The 13,399-nt window shown below is 40.6% G+C and overlaps 1 long non-coding RNA gene across 1 annotated transcript; it reads right to left on the bottom strand.

The window, feature by feature from the left end:
* Nucleotides 1-2,537: 2,537 nt before the first annotated feature.
* LOC122778969 lies at nt 2,538-11,082 on the bottom strand. Its single transcript, XR_006361487.1, has 5 exons — nt 10,906-11,082; nt 6,593-6,660; nt 4,697-4,832; nt 4,469-4,562; nt 2,538-3,409 (listed from the first exon to the last, which is right to left on the bottom strand). It is a non-coding gene; the product is annotated as an uncharacterized LOC122778969 (long non-coding RNA).
* Between the last annotated feature and the right edge of the window lie 2,317 nt (nt 11,083-13,399).

Below are 13,399 nucleotides of genomic sequence, written 5' to 3'. Positions count from 1 at the left end.
ACCGCAGAGGTTCTACCCCAGCGGACAGGTAACAGTGCGCCTTTCAGCTCAGCCTGAATTCAGCTCAAATTGGCATCCTTTTAGGAACCACGGGAAGCAGTTGGAAATCGAAAATAAAGAGCGGAAATTTGCCCAATGATTCCCTGTTGGCTGCAGGAGTACGGTGTTCTCACAATGGGAAAGGAGAGAAACTATTTTGATGTGTAAATGAGATAAGAGAAGGGGGTTTTAGCCTGGACTGCATGCCTTAATAAAACAGACCAGACTCTAGTAATTAAGTTTGTACTTTCAAATGAATTAAAACAGTCATGTGTAACTTTTCAATCACAAATATGTATATATATATGCACAGTGTTGTAATGTAACAAAGTACAAATACTTTGCTACTGGACTTTACTTTGTTAGTTATATTTTCAGCAAAGTTTACTTTTACTCTACTACATTTCCTCTAACTCTCTTTGTTACTCGTTACTACCAAACAAAATCCAGGAATTGAACGCATAACCTACCAATTGAAAGATAACTCGCCATACCGCTGAGCCACCATGGCTCTATCCTCATTACTCACTGTTTTTTTTTAATACATTTTATATCAGAAAATTACTTTTATACTTAAGTGGAGTAAATGTCATATACTTTAAGACTTTTACTTAAGTAATATTATAAAAAAAAGTGACTTCAACTTCCTAAGTCATTTTCTGCTAAGTGTTGCATTCATTTTTCACCAAGATCTTGTATTGATGATGGGAGACTCAGGCCACTGAGCAAAGCCTTCTCCAGCACATCCCAAAGATTCTCAATGGGGTTAAGGTCTGGACTCTGTGGTGGCCAATCCATGTGTGAAAATGATGTCTCATGCTCCCTGAACCACTCTTTCACAATTTGAGCCTGATGAATCCTGGCATTGTCATCTTGGAATATGCCCATGTCATCAGGGAAGAAAGAAATGCCTAGATGGAATAATCTGGTCATTCATTATATTCAGATAGTCAGCTGACCTCATTCTTTGGGCACATAATGTTGCTGAACCATGACCTGACCAACTGCAGCAGTCCCTTACCTATTTGCTTAGTTAAATCCAGGTGGCGACTTTTTTTTGGCCAGATAGTGTGTATACAAATGTCTGTTACAGTGAAACCATTGTCAACTGACTTTACACAATGCTGATTGGCTTACCAGCTCCATGAGATCTTGTGTTGCCCACGCTGCACACAGGAAGTGGATTGTTTTATGTCTAGACAAATGGAGGAAAGCAAGATGGTTGTAAACAGGTTGGAATACGACTGAAACACACGTAAAAACAGTTTTACAAGATTATGAGGATAATAATAATAATGATAACAACATCAGCAGCGACAAAAGTCACCTATAAAGTTACAATCTGCGGCTTTAATGATTCAGTTCGATTCCTTTTGTAAAGCTGCACTTCATTCCAGTAAAACTTTTTTCACTTTTTCAGTGAGCATCATCTCCCGAGGACAAACCTTTCCTGGAGGAAATCTGACATGAGATGAGAAGGATTTAAGGTCTTGTGGTGAGCAGGTCATTCTCAGATCAAAAGAGCAACAGTGTGCGCCCTGAAGCATCCAGCTCATCAGCGGTGATCTGTGATCAATGGTGCAGGTGTGGAGGAGAACACAGGGCAGGTAAATATCTTAGAGGCTCACACCTTTAACTCCCCATTAGGGGCAAATTTGCACGAACATTGACAGATGTGGTCGTAAAAGGGTTTGAAAATCTATGGTTTCAGCCATAAGAGGGTTTTTGAGTCAAGAGACCACTAATTAATGTCTAAGTAAAGGAAAGTAATTAATGTTTTTCTGGTGCTGGAGCAGTTAGACTATTAGTGTTAACTCTCACTGACAATACACTCACCCCGTCATCTCCTCCATTCATAAATGTGGCCCAACATAAACAGCTAAATCATCAAAGTCAGAGGGGGAAAAAAAGCCTGAAGGAGGCTCTGGGGTTGGAGGAACAAAGACGTCTGCACATGTCATGTGTGACCTCTCTACTCACAACTTCTGCCGAGTGATAATATATCGATGGGGATGCCATTAAAAACAGTTTCAAGCTCCTCCTGGATTCATTTGCGCTGACCCAGAATGCAGTATTTTCTTAACACAAGCAGCAGGCCGCTTTGATGTTATCTCCCTATCCAAACAGTGGAGGGCCGGCTGTCCCTGCCCCGCCTGTGGCCGCAGAGAACGGCGTCGATTAATCACAGTGAAGCCTGCGAGAGCGCGCTCATAAATCGCCTCCGCGCTCCTTAAACAGGAGAGTCCCAGGGCGCAGCGCCGTCATTCATCAACACTCTCCACACCGGATGAGGGGTAAATAAAACTCGGAATATGGAACGGTGGGGAGCAGAGCAGGGTGTCCTGGGATGTTGAACATATCCAGTGGTGTAATTGTAAATAAAGAAGTGCCTAAACTCTGACCTCAACGCAGCCATTAATTTCTTTCTTTGTTTATTTGCTGGATATTTACTTTAAATCACACAATTAACTTTGAAATACTTCCGCAGTTTGGTTTTGTTTTAAGCCACATTTGAACCAGTTACATTGTAATTGATGCCACATTATAAATAAAGTCCATTTATACTAGTACTATGTTCACAGTTACATGATTATAAGGAACAAATACACATTTGACCATTTAAGTGTAATTTTCTAGCAAGAATGAAGTGTCACTGACTAAAACATATTATAACCCAGAGATTCTGCATTTTTTATTCTTACAAGATACATTTTGAACATTAACAGATATGTTTAGGTAAATGTCATAATGTAATACTTACCCAGTTATGTAAAAAGATAGCAGCTTTTTAAAAAGAAAAAAACATGTTAGTTTGGTGTAAGTGCAGTGTGAGTAAGAGTTCTGAACTGCATGATAATATATTGTTATACAACATACAACACTAAGATTGGCTCTGTATCACAATGTTGGACAAGTTTGATTTTGAGCGTGATGAATTTACTTTTATCTTACTCAAAAAAACAGAAAAAGTTTACTACAGATGTGTTCAAACATACAAGGATTATGGGTTTCCACAAAACAAATAAGGGGTGGCATGTCACAATCCTCTTTAAACACATCATCTCACTTGGAAAAAACAAAAAACAAAAACTATTTCCCAGAATTTCAGTTACCGAGCCGTAAACATTGCTCCTTGTGTCCAACCACAGTCCTGTGAGAGTCTGGGAGAAGGAGCAGCAGAAAGCACTATCTCCATCATCAGTGCTCACCAGGCCTTTCCTCACACTGGCAACCCCACAAAGCCTGCCCGGAGACAGTTGACAGCGCCACAAAGACAACACAGGTGGCTGGCTGCGGACCACCTGGAGCAGAAAAGCTCGGCCACTCTGAGACTTCTAGGGGAGAGAGAGATGGGAATGGGGGGAAGAGACTGAGAAGGGATTGTGGAGGTGGATGGGATAAAGGGGTTGCATGAGGAACTAGACATGTAATTGTAAATGTAAAGAAAAAAGTATTTTAAGGATTTTTTTTCTACAAAACTCAAAGGAACAAAGAGGCTACATCTTCTTTATTTGCTATTTATTTACATTTATGTTAGAATGTGTGGCTGTTACTCAGGAGAGTGGATCATCCTCTAACCGGATTGATAATGGATCGATCACAAGCTCCAGTCCCCATGCCGATCCTGAACTCCAAAATGACTTTTTGTTCCACTTAAATTAGACTCTTTTATTTTGTTCACACAGGCAAATGTATATATTAACGACTAATGTCAGCATAAATGTTATAAAACACTTCCTTACACCCAAACGACATGTTCTCCACGGTTTTATTTATAGTGATGGATAAGCTCATCAAAGCCGACCCTCTGTCTATCACCAGCATCGGTGAAGGATTCGTCTCAAATGTCACAATAAGGCAGCTTACATCAAATTTGACCTCTCTCTCCTATTTCCCTTTAACAACAGTCCACCATTTAATAACGATATGGTCCGTCACGCTTCATTGTGCAATTACATGCCCTACTTTCAAGAGGTTTCCCTGTGACCAAGATGAATCTCTGCTCGAGACTCGCGTCCACGTCCACCTTTGAACTGAGGGAGATGCTTTAGTGCCGTGACCTCGATCCATTCCCCTTACAGAGCAGTGTGAACATTTATCCAGACAGCACAATCCCCGGGATCAAATTCTCCACCATGATGGCGATTTTCTGGTGCCAATGGGTCTTTAAAGCAAAGGTGAACACGCAGTAAGGTCGAGAAATGGACTTTCAGACCTTAGATCAAGTTTTTGGGGGGGTTTTTTGTGCTGAGAAAAAGTGAGAGCGTACAGAGATGAGTATAAGAATAAGTCAGACAGCAGACTGAAGTGGGACTGATTTGAAATACAGGACAGATCCACACTCCCAGCGGTGGCCAGGTTCGATTTTTGTTGACCTCCTGCTATTGTCAGTGTTTTAACATGGCTGGAACAGCAGCTATGATGTTACCTGCTGCTGGAAGAGCAGTGCTGGAAGATCATCATGGCAGATTGATAAGCCTCCAATTCTGTTATTGCACTGAAAACCACCCACAGGAGGTTTCCTTAAAAACACACACACAAAAAAAGCACAGGTCTGTTATTCTGATGTTAGCTTCGGAACAAAAACATCCACATCACTTCCATTTTTGCTTCACCGTTCCCCCCACAGCTTTCTCTTTTACATTGTCATTCTCACCTATTTCATTCATTCCCTTTGTGTTGCAGTCTGTATCTGCATGTTTTCCATCAAGACCCATCGGCCGCTTGCTGCGAGACCTTCACCTCCATCACCTCCATCACAAGGCCCGCCTGTCTGCAAGCCACCTCAGCAGCTGTCATGAAAACCAAACAGACACTCTTAATTGGTGTTCCAGACTCAAGGAAACTGGACTAAAATATTTGCATAATTTCACAGAGGACTGAGGAAATTGTTAAAACATGTGAGCCGAGGCCGTGGCCGAAGTAACCCTACACCTCAGCCGCTGAGTGGCTCTTGGGTGCCACCCAGCGCCAACAGTGCCAGGAAGGAATGGTCAGGGGACGACGGGTGAGGGGAGGGCAGCCGAGGAGAGAGGTGAGGAGTGAAAAGGTCATTCTGGCTGATCCTATCAGCGTGTCTCACCTTCCCATACTGCTCAGAGCCAGAGAAGACCTGACACAGGCAGGGCCGGCTCTGTGGTATCATATGAACACAGCACTGGGTGGTTCTTGTTAAAGAAAAAGCTTCTTTTTTTTCTTTTTTAAACTGCAATGTGTCCTTCCTATAGCTCTTAAAAAATATATGCATAGATATTTGTAAGTTGAATAAGAACATTTGACTGTGTGTGGGGGGTGGGACACAAAATAAAGAAGTTAGAATAAAAGACAAAATACCAAATCATTTTTATTTTAAATACCCTTAGGTTGATTAAAAAAGAAAGAAAGAATGGCTTATGGTTTAATGGACTTAACCATTAGATGTGCCTTCAAAAAGTTACGTTAACGCACCTAAAGCACCAAAATGTGTTCATAATTTTCTTTTCTAAATTTTAAATGGCCAAGTTTTTGTCAATGATGCTTCAAAAATAGTGATCTGAATGGGTTTCGATGAGCAGATTGTAGTGTGTATTATGTGTGTTACTGTGAGTATGTTCGTTAACGTTATTTGAAAATGAAAATACATGAATTTTTAAGTATAAGCATAAGAAAAAGTGATAAAATATTCTGGAAATTAAAAGCCAAAAACACAAAAAAGTCGTGTTTAAGGCTTAAGGACAATAAGGGTTCTGTGTAGATTACAGTACAGTAATCTGTAATTAGGCAAGTAGAACAGTACACTGAATGTCAACAGCAAAATCTGTAAATTAAAGGCCATATTAAGAAAAACAAGTATTAGTATTAGCAGCGCTCTGCAGCTCTGCTGGATAAACTCCTCCATCCTGGTTCCCACATTTAACCAGAGTGGTGGGCGTTCATAGTCACAGCTGAGGCAGGGCAGGGTAATTAAACTGGTCTGGGCCATGTGGAAAAGATATAGAGCTTTAAATGCCCTCACTGGAGATAACATGAGCACCATGCAGATAGATCACATGGGAGCTCCCCATTTACTGGGGATGCCAGCTGCACTGAGACACTGCGGCGAGCTTTGTCACCTTGTAAACGGAAGACAAGAGACAGAGAGAAGTGGGGAAGTCAATGAGTGGTAACACAGGGTGTGGGTGTGTGTGTGGGAGGGTGACAGAGAGGGAAACAATGGTGCCAGGGAGGATTTTAAAGGCAATTTCACGTTGCAAAAGTGTATTTTATGGTCCGAAGATAAGATTGACAGTGAAATACAAGCACATGATTGTTGAAATTAGATATTATTCTTTTTTGTGTGTGCAATATAGATGCAAATGAGCCATCACAAGGCCCCGACACTTCAACACAGAGGAAATGGCTAATTATAAGTTGACCAGAGCAACAAGATATATATATATATATATAAACCCAACAACTTGGTATTAAAGAGTGAGTAATTGCATCTAATCAAGTGGGGGATATAAAGAGAGTATCAGCAGCTCCTTATGAATACAACACAATTATTAAATGATTATGGTGATTACACACCCACCAGGATTTGTGGCTTGTCTTCATTATCACACGGATTAATCAAAGCCACAGGCTGCAGGCAGGAGACAGCTGGAACAGTCACAAAGAAAAGAATTGTGAGGTTAAAACATCTTGAACATTGACATGGAATAACAACAAAAATGATGGACTGAAATTTAAAAAATCACAATCTTAAAATTCTTTGAATTAACGACCTAGATTACAAGGGAGACCTGATGAAATTATTACAGAAAATCGTAAGTGAAAGCTACAGCACAAATGAATCACAAGCCCATGCAGCTGGATGACGGATGAAAAATGTCTGCATGGTAACCGTGCATATGTGTGTGTGTGACAGAGAGCACCTGTGATGTAGTGATAGAGAAGAAAGAGAGCGAGAGAGTCTGACTCAGTGATACAGAAGAGAAGGAAGAGACAGTGAGAGAAACAGTGAGTGTGTCATTTCAAGTGTGTCTGTTTGAGCATGTCTTCCCATGATGACAGAACAAACGGCCTCTTCTGTCATGCATGGCCTTGAGGAACCTCTGTGGTCTTAGGGCTCCATCAGCCCGTGGGGGGGGGGCTCGCTGGACGGCCTCGGGAGCTGCCTGTTTGCCTCTTTCCACACTAGCGACTAGCCAAACAGCAGGGTCCTCCGCCTCTCCCACGGGTCAGGTCCCTCTCAACCCCTGGTGAGCTTTGATCTGACGGACAGAAGAAGGGGCTCTGAGAGGGCTTTGGGAACTCTAAGCCCTGTGTATGTGTGATGGGGTAGCAGACAGATAGGCAGGAGGAGGAGGGGGGATGGTGCAGGTCAGGTGAGGTTAAAGGCCGTTGTCCATCTTGACTGTCCTTCTGTTTGGTGGCTACGGAGGAACTGCTACCACACACACACACACACACACACACTCTGACAGATTCACATGTCCACACAAAGAAAGAGACAGAGTTTGCCTTTCTGAATCAAACTGACAAACACTGTGAATAATATAATAATATTAACAATTATCTTACAGAGCCACATGCTGAGAAGTTACTATGGTGACCAAAGAAAAGTTAAAGTAGAGTGAATATCATACAACAGATAAGTATCTTTTTTCGTCAGGGGCTACCAAATCATAAAAGACATACATATATATGTGTATATATATATGTATATATATATATATATATATATATATATATATATATGTATGTACATATATATATATATACATATATATGTATAAAGACCAGCAGGTATAAATAACACAAAACACTGACACAGAAAAATGTAAATGATTGCAAACAAAAGCTTATCTTTTGGATGTCACAACGTCAGCATATTCAATTGCTTTACAGCTTTTAAAACAGTTTTTATTTTTTTTGCTCATGTTGCCTGAGGTACGCATGCTTCACAGTTATCTGCTCGCTCACCTGTGTGAGCGGTTGCACGTCTCTGTGATCAGTGGGTATGAATGCAGAGAGCTCCACATGTGCCCCTCTCATCTCAATGCCTTTTCCCCACGGGCAGCCTCTCTGACCACCGCACAGCCATCAGCCCACCGCTCACTTCTGCCCAGGACAGCCCTCTTTTGAAGGCTGAGTAATTAACGTGCCATTCGATACACCATCCGGCCCATAGAGGCTCTCCAGGGTGACACACGCGCACACACAGACACACATATCTCTCTCTCTCTCACGCTCACACACACACACACATACACACACACACACACACACACACACATGCATGACACACAGACCTGCATGCACACTCACTCGCATGCTTACACGCACAGGTGATCCATCACACAGCGTTAACTGGCTGAGTGTCGCTGTCAGCTGTGTCTTGGTATATGACGGCGACCCTGAGGTTAACCCAAAGAGACCATCATGTGCCATAATGACAATCCCCACTTCAGCAATTTGCAATTGGATGCACTATAAAACTAATCCTGCAGATATAGTGCCTGATTGAAGGTCTCTAACAATTACCCTAAAGGGGGTACTAGTTTTCTTTTTTTACACTTAGATAATGTGGCCTCATAAATCCCTTGTTTTATTCTATTTTGTGGGGTATGAAGGGATGTTTTCACACATTTAGATATACTTATTTGGGTAAAAACACAAGTGTTGGCTAAGAAGAAGATAATGTAGACAATATCACTTCTTTGTTCGCTCTTCCATTAACAGTTAAGATAGATTACACATGCCACATGAAGCTTCAATAAAAGCATATATAACAAGCCTGAGTAACTTAAAAGAAGAAGAAGAAGCTTGTATTGAATTGTGAAGTTAATCTGTAAATTGTGAATTCTGTGTGTGTCGTTTGTGTTTTCTTCACTATTTGACTCGACGAGATTGTGTATCAGAAAAATATGTTGTGTTGATGGGAAAATCTTTGTAAAGCGACTAATGACAAGCGGAGATCAAACAAAAATCCATCCGTTCTCATCATTTTAAAGACCCACGCTGACCCCCGTTGCACCTGTGCAGACTATGCCGTCTTTATACGGGCGATAAACAAGAAAAGTGACCAGATCCTCGTAAATTTCTTTCCTCCACTGGAACTTTGAGAGCGTCACGTTCTACACGATGACCGTGAAATCTCTTTGATTTCCGATGTGGTCATGGAAAGTTCAAGCCTCTTAGAAAAACGGTTGGATTTGGGATTCGGTTCCTCGGATGTGGCCGTCACACAAACATTGTGTGACGAGTGTGTTTTGAAAGAGGTCAGAGGTGACGCAGGAGGACGTCAAAGTAAAGACGGATGCCTTGAAAAGCTATCCGTGTGGACATTTATTTGGACTCGTAACACTCACTCAATTTGGGGAATCCGTTTGACGAAGCTCTTCTTAACTAATGACTTAAGCTCTCGGAAGAAAATGACCTTTTGTCAAACGTCCCTGCGTCTACCAAATCACCATGATGTCCCACGTCTTGTCCACCACTGCTTTGGGTGTTACCAAGCAAAGTCTGTGGGTTTTTTCCTTTTTTTCTTTTGTAATTTTCTGGTCTGAAAGCTCACTTTTGATGTGGCCAACTCTGCCATAGGCAATGTGTCAGAAAAGAAAGACAAAAAAGACAAGAGAGAAGACAAGGAAGGGTAGAAAAAAAAAAAACCTTCTAATCCATAGATGCAGGTGTGTTACACTTTTGTTGCCCCACCAGAAGTTCACAACAGAGTTGATGACAAAGGGCCGAGCCCCATGCAGCCTATTGTGGCCTGGAGAACAATATGGAGGCTGTGAATGGCTAATCCCTCTGGACTGCTGACAGGTTGGGCCTTCAAGCAACCGGGGACTCATTTCTCCACTGGGCTGGGCCAGTGTCTGACAGGGATGGGAAAACCCGGGCTACTTACAGCGACTGAGCCTTCGCCCAGAGCAGAGACTGAGAGCCATTGTGAAGGGGAAAATATTATCTCCATTGTCAGGCTGTGGTTGTCTTTGTAATGTCAGAGGATGAACTTGGGGAGAATGTGCCACCGGAGGGGCAGTGGCATGGCAGTGGAACCAGCTTCGACTGTGTGAACCTTGTCTCAAAACAAGCTCCTCTGACCTCATTAGGGTCACACACACACACACACACACACTGCATTGACATTTACATACATGTGTTGTTGTTACTTCCTACTAATTTCCATACTGTGAAATTTATGGCAAATTAATATGAACTAACTAAACAAAAACCTAACTAAATAACTAAATAAATAAATGGCATTCCCTTATCTATAAATTTCTATCTTTCTTTTATCTCTATGCTTATTATATCATTTCTTCTTTACTGTGTGTTGTGTTGCTGTTATGCTGAAATATGGCGGGACTAATAAGAATCTTATCATATATCGTATATCTTATCTTGTGTTCAAGTATATTGAATTTCCAATAATCTTTGTAATTAAAAAAAATATACACTCATTGTCATTGTATACTTTCAAGATAAGCCTTTACACTAAATTTAGACAGAAAAATGAGATTTTGAGTGTAAAATGATTTGTAAAATGTGCAGTGTGTGTGTGTGTGTGTGAAAAACAAAACCAGAGAAAGTACCTGGTGGTGTAAATGTCTCTATGAGAGAGACAGAGAGGCGAGAACAAGATAATAAGCCAGGGGGCACCGCCCAGTCCTTGTAAACAGGGCCGGGATCCTTCCACATGCCCCGAGAGCAAACACTAATATCTGTTTCTCTCTGGCTTCCACCAGCAGCATCACTGGAACCAGGACACCACCTGAGCAGCTCAGCGACTGCCCCCACACAATATAACAACAAGGCCGAGCTGATATTCCTCTCCTGTCAGGGAGACAATGGAGGGTGAGATTTGTGTGCGTGTAGTCGTGTTTCTCTCCCCACCTCGCAGCCTTCCTTAACCTTCCACAACAGTTTACGCAACTTCCCTCCAGTCGTCTTCGACTCCCCGTCCGTCTCGGCTTGGCTCGATCTTCCCTTTCAGAGCGTCCAGCTCATCCTGCCACAAAGAGCCTCCATTCTCTCCTGAGAGGAGGCTGCCAGTCCTGCACTGTAACCCAATCACCTATCTAACAGCCGAGTGTGTCCTCTCCTCACAGTAACAGGAAGTCTTGCACAGAAGACACACATCTCCATCTCTCTCTGCCCCTGTGTTGCTCTCACCTACTTGCATTTAACACACAAGAGGACAAATCACCAATATCTTTGGATTTTGGGGTTCTTTCAAGGATTAGCCTGAAAAAGACAAAAAACAAAAGATTGTTCATTTAAAATTTTTTTTTTACAATAAATCCCTCATTCATAGACATCATATAGGGGCAGCTGAAAAGCTACAAAGTTGACTTACCGACTTGTGTTTGTATTGTTTACGAAATTATTTAGCTTTTTAAACAAAAATGACTCGTCCCACAATCAGAGAGAATTGGTCTTCACTGGATTTGTTGAAATGGGAACAGCACGAGTTATTTTTAAAATATTTAGTGCATGATATCTGTTTAAATACTCATTTTCACGTTATGTTTAGGGCTAAACAATTTTGAATAAATATCTAAGTGCGACTATTTTGACAGGAATTGCGTTATGATTTGCCATATCAGAGAGAATGGTCATCCTTACATCATTATTGTCATTTTAATTTGAAAACGGTGTGATATTTGTGCAGATGTGTGAGAAATAAAGATGTGCTCTTCAGTCTGTAGAATACGATTTGTATAGATCAAGACAGCAATTAATCAAAAATTATATTTTGACACAATTTTTGATAACATTTCATTTATTTCATCTCCTCTGTCTTTTAATAGTTTTAGGAGTGACAGCTCCAGGTTTATGGGGTCAGCATTTTCATATCTGGAGAGAGGAACTCAATTTTGCATGCGGGAAATAATATATGCATGTGGCAAAAGTGAAATAAGTAGTTTGGGATTTACACGTCCTTTTTCTTATTAGTGGCAGTGACGGACTGAGTATTAAATAACGAACAGGCTGGATGTGGGTTTGGGAAGCCCTGAGCTGGATTCTTGTAGATATTAAGGCCTGAGTTTAGTGCCGTTGGGTCAACTATACTCTTGCTGAACCTCTGATGTTGGCTTTGGCCCTGTAGTGTCTTCCTGTTCTATGAACTTCCTCTTAAAATGAAAAAAAGAGTTACAGTTGTCCAAATAATTAAAGAAAAAGTCGAATGGTGCTGCTTTGTTGGCTGATGATGCAATTACAAGCCAATCTATTCGGCGTTCAACTCATGTCTGAAAATCTCTGTTACAGAAAGAGGTTTAAAAAAAACATTCTGTGAAAAGGACACGGTGAACAAAAACAGTAAATGCACTGTTGTTGACAAATCAGTCATCAGATCATTATACACCGACACCCAGAGCAATTTGGTGTCAGTGTGGAGAAGGAAAACCAAAAGATTGGGAATTTAATACTGAGGGTTCCAGAATTCAAATATACCCCATAATGCCAGGAAAAGTGTGAGTGCATTTTGTTGTAATGCTGTCCACTGTTGTCCACTGTGAAGATATGGTGACCTCTGGTGGACATAACCATTCATGGTTCTTTAACTCGCTGCAATTCTGACTCAAAACTAGTGTAGGGCTGTTGTTAAAGGCTTATCTATTGATTAATCATTCAACTCGTTTGCAGGTAACTTGATCAAAATTATGTATTTTCCTCAAAAAGTAATCAACATACAGCCTACAAGTATTCTATCAAAGTTTTAAGTTTGAAAAATCGTAACTTTATAGTCAAGATTTTGCCAAATACTGGAAGTAAACTTGTATTTTTCCATATCTTTTTTTCCAAAGAAATTTTCAATGTGTCCTTTTTCAGAGGCAACACTTTGTCACTCAAAGCCATTCTCAATTGTCATAGTAAAAATACACAGATACTGCTACAACTACTATTAACAATAATAATAATAATAATAATGATGAGAACACAGGTCAAAAATCCCTTTAACATCTCAGTATATTATTCTACAGTTTTATGAGTCAAGTTGTCTTCCATTTAAGTGAAAGGACTGTTATTAAAAGAAAAGAAAAGCCAGTAGTACCAAGAAAATTAATTCTACTTTATTATTTATTATTTTTTATTATTATGTACTGTATTTGCATGCTTTTACTTTAAGGAAAAAATCTAATAAGCCAGAAACATTTTTCTTTAATCATATAATTATAGGTGATTTACTTCAGATTTCTTACAAAGGAGTGTGTGTGTGTGTGTGTGTGTAACCATTAAAACAGAAGTTAGATTTTAATCACTAGATTTTTCACACCATTTCAACCAAAGTGTCATTTTTTTAACATTAAGAGGAAGATGCTCAAAGTGTGGTCCATTGATTTTAAGTATGTCATTGAGAGCTTTAGGTTCGCTGTTCTGTGTT

Source organism: Solea senegalensis, linkage group LG1, assembly GCF_019176455.1.
Source record: "Solea senegalensis isolate Sse05_10M linkage group LG1, IFAPA_SoseM_1, whole genome shotgun sequence".
Classification (NCBI taxonomy): domain Eukaryota; kingdom Metazoa; phylum Chordata; class Actinopteri; order Pleuronectiformes; family Soleidae; genus Solea; species Solea senegalensis.
This window is presented reverse-complemented; position numbering and strand designations above follow the sequence as displayed.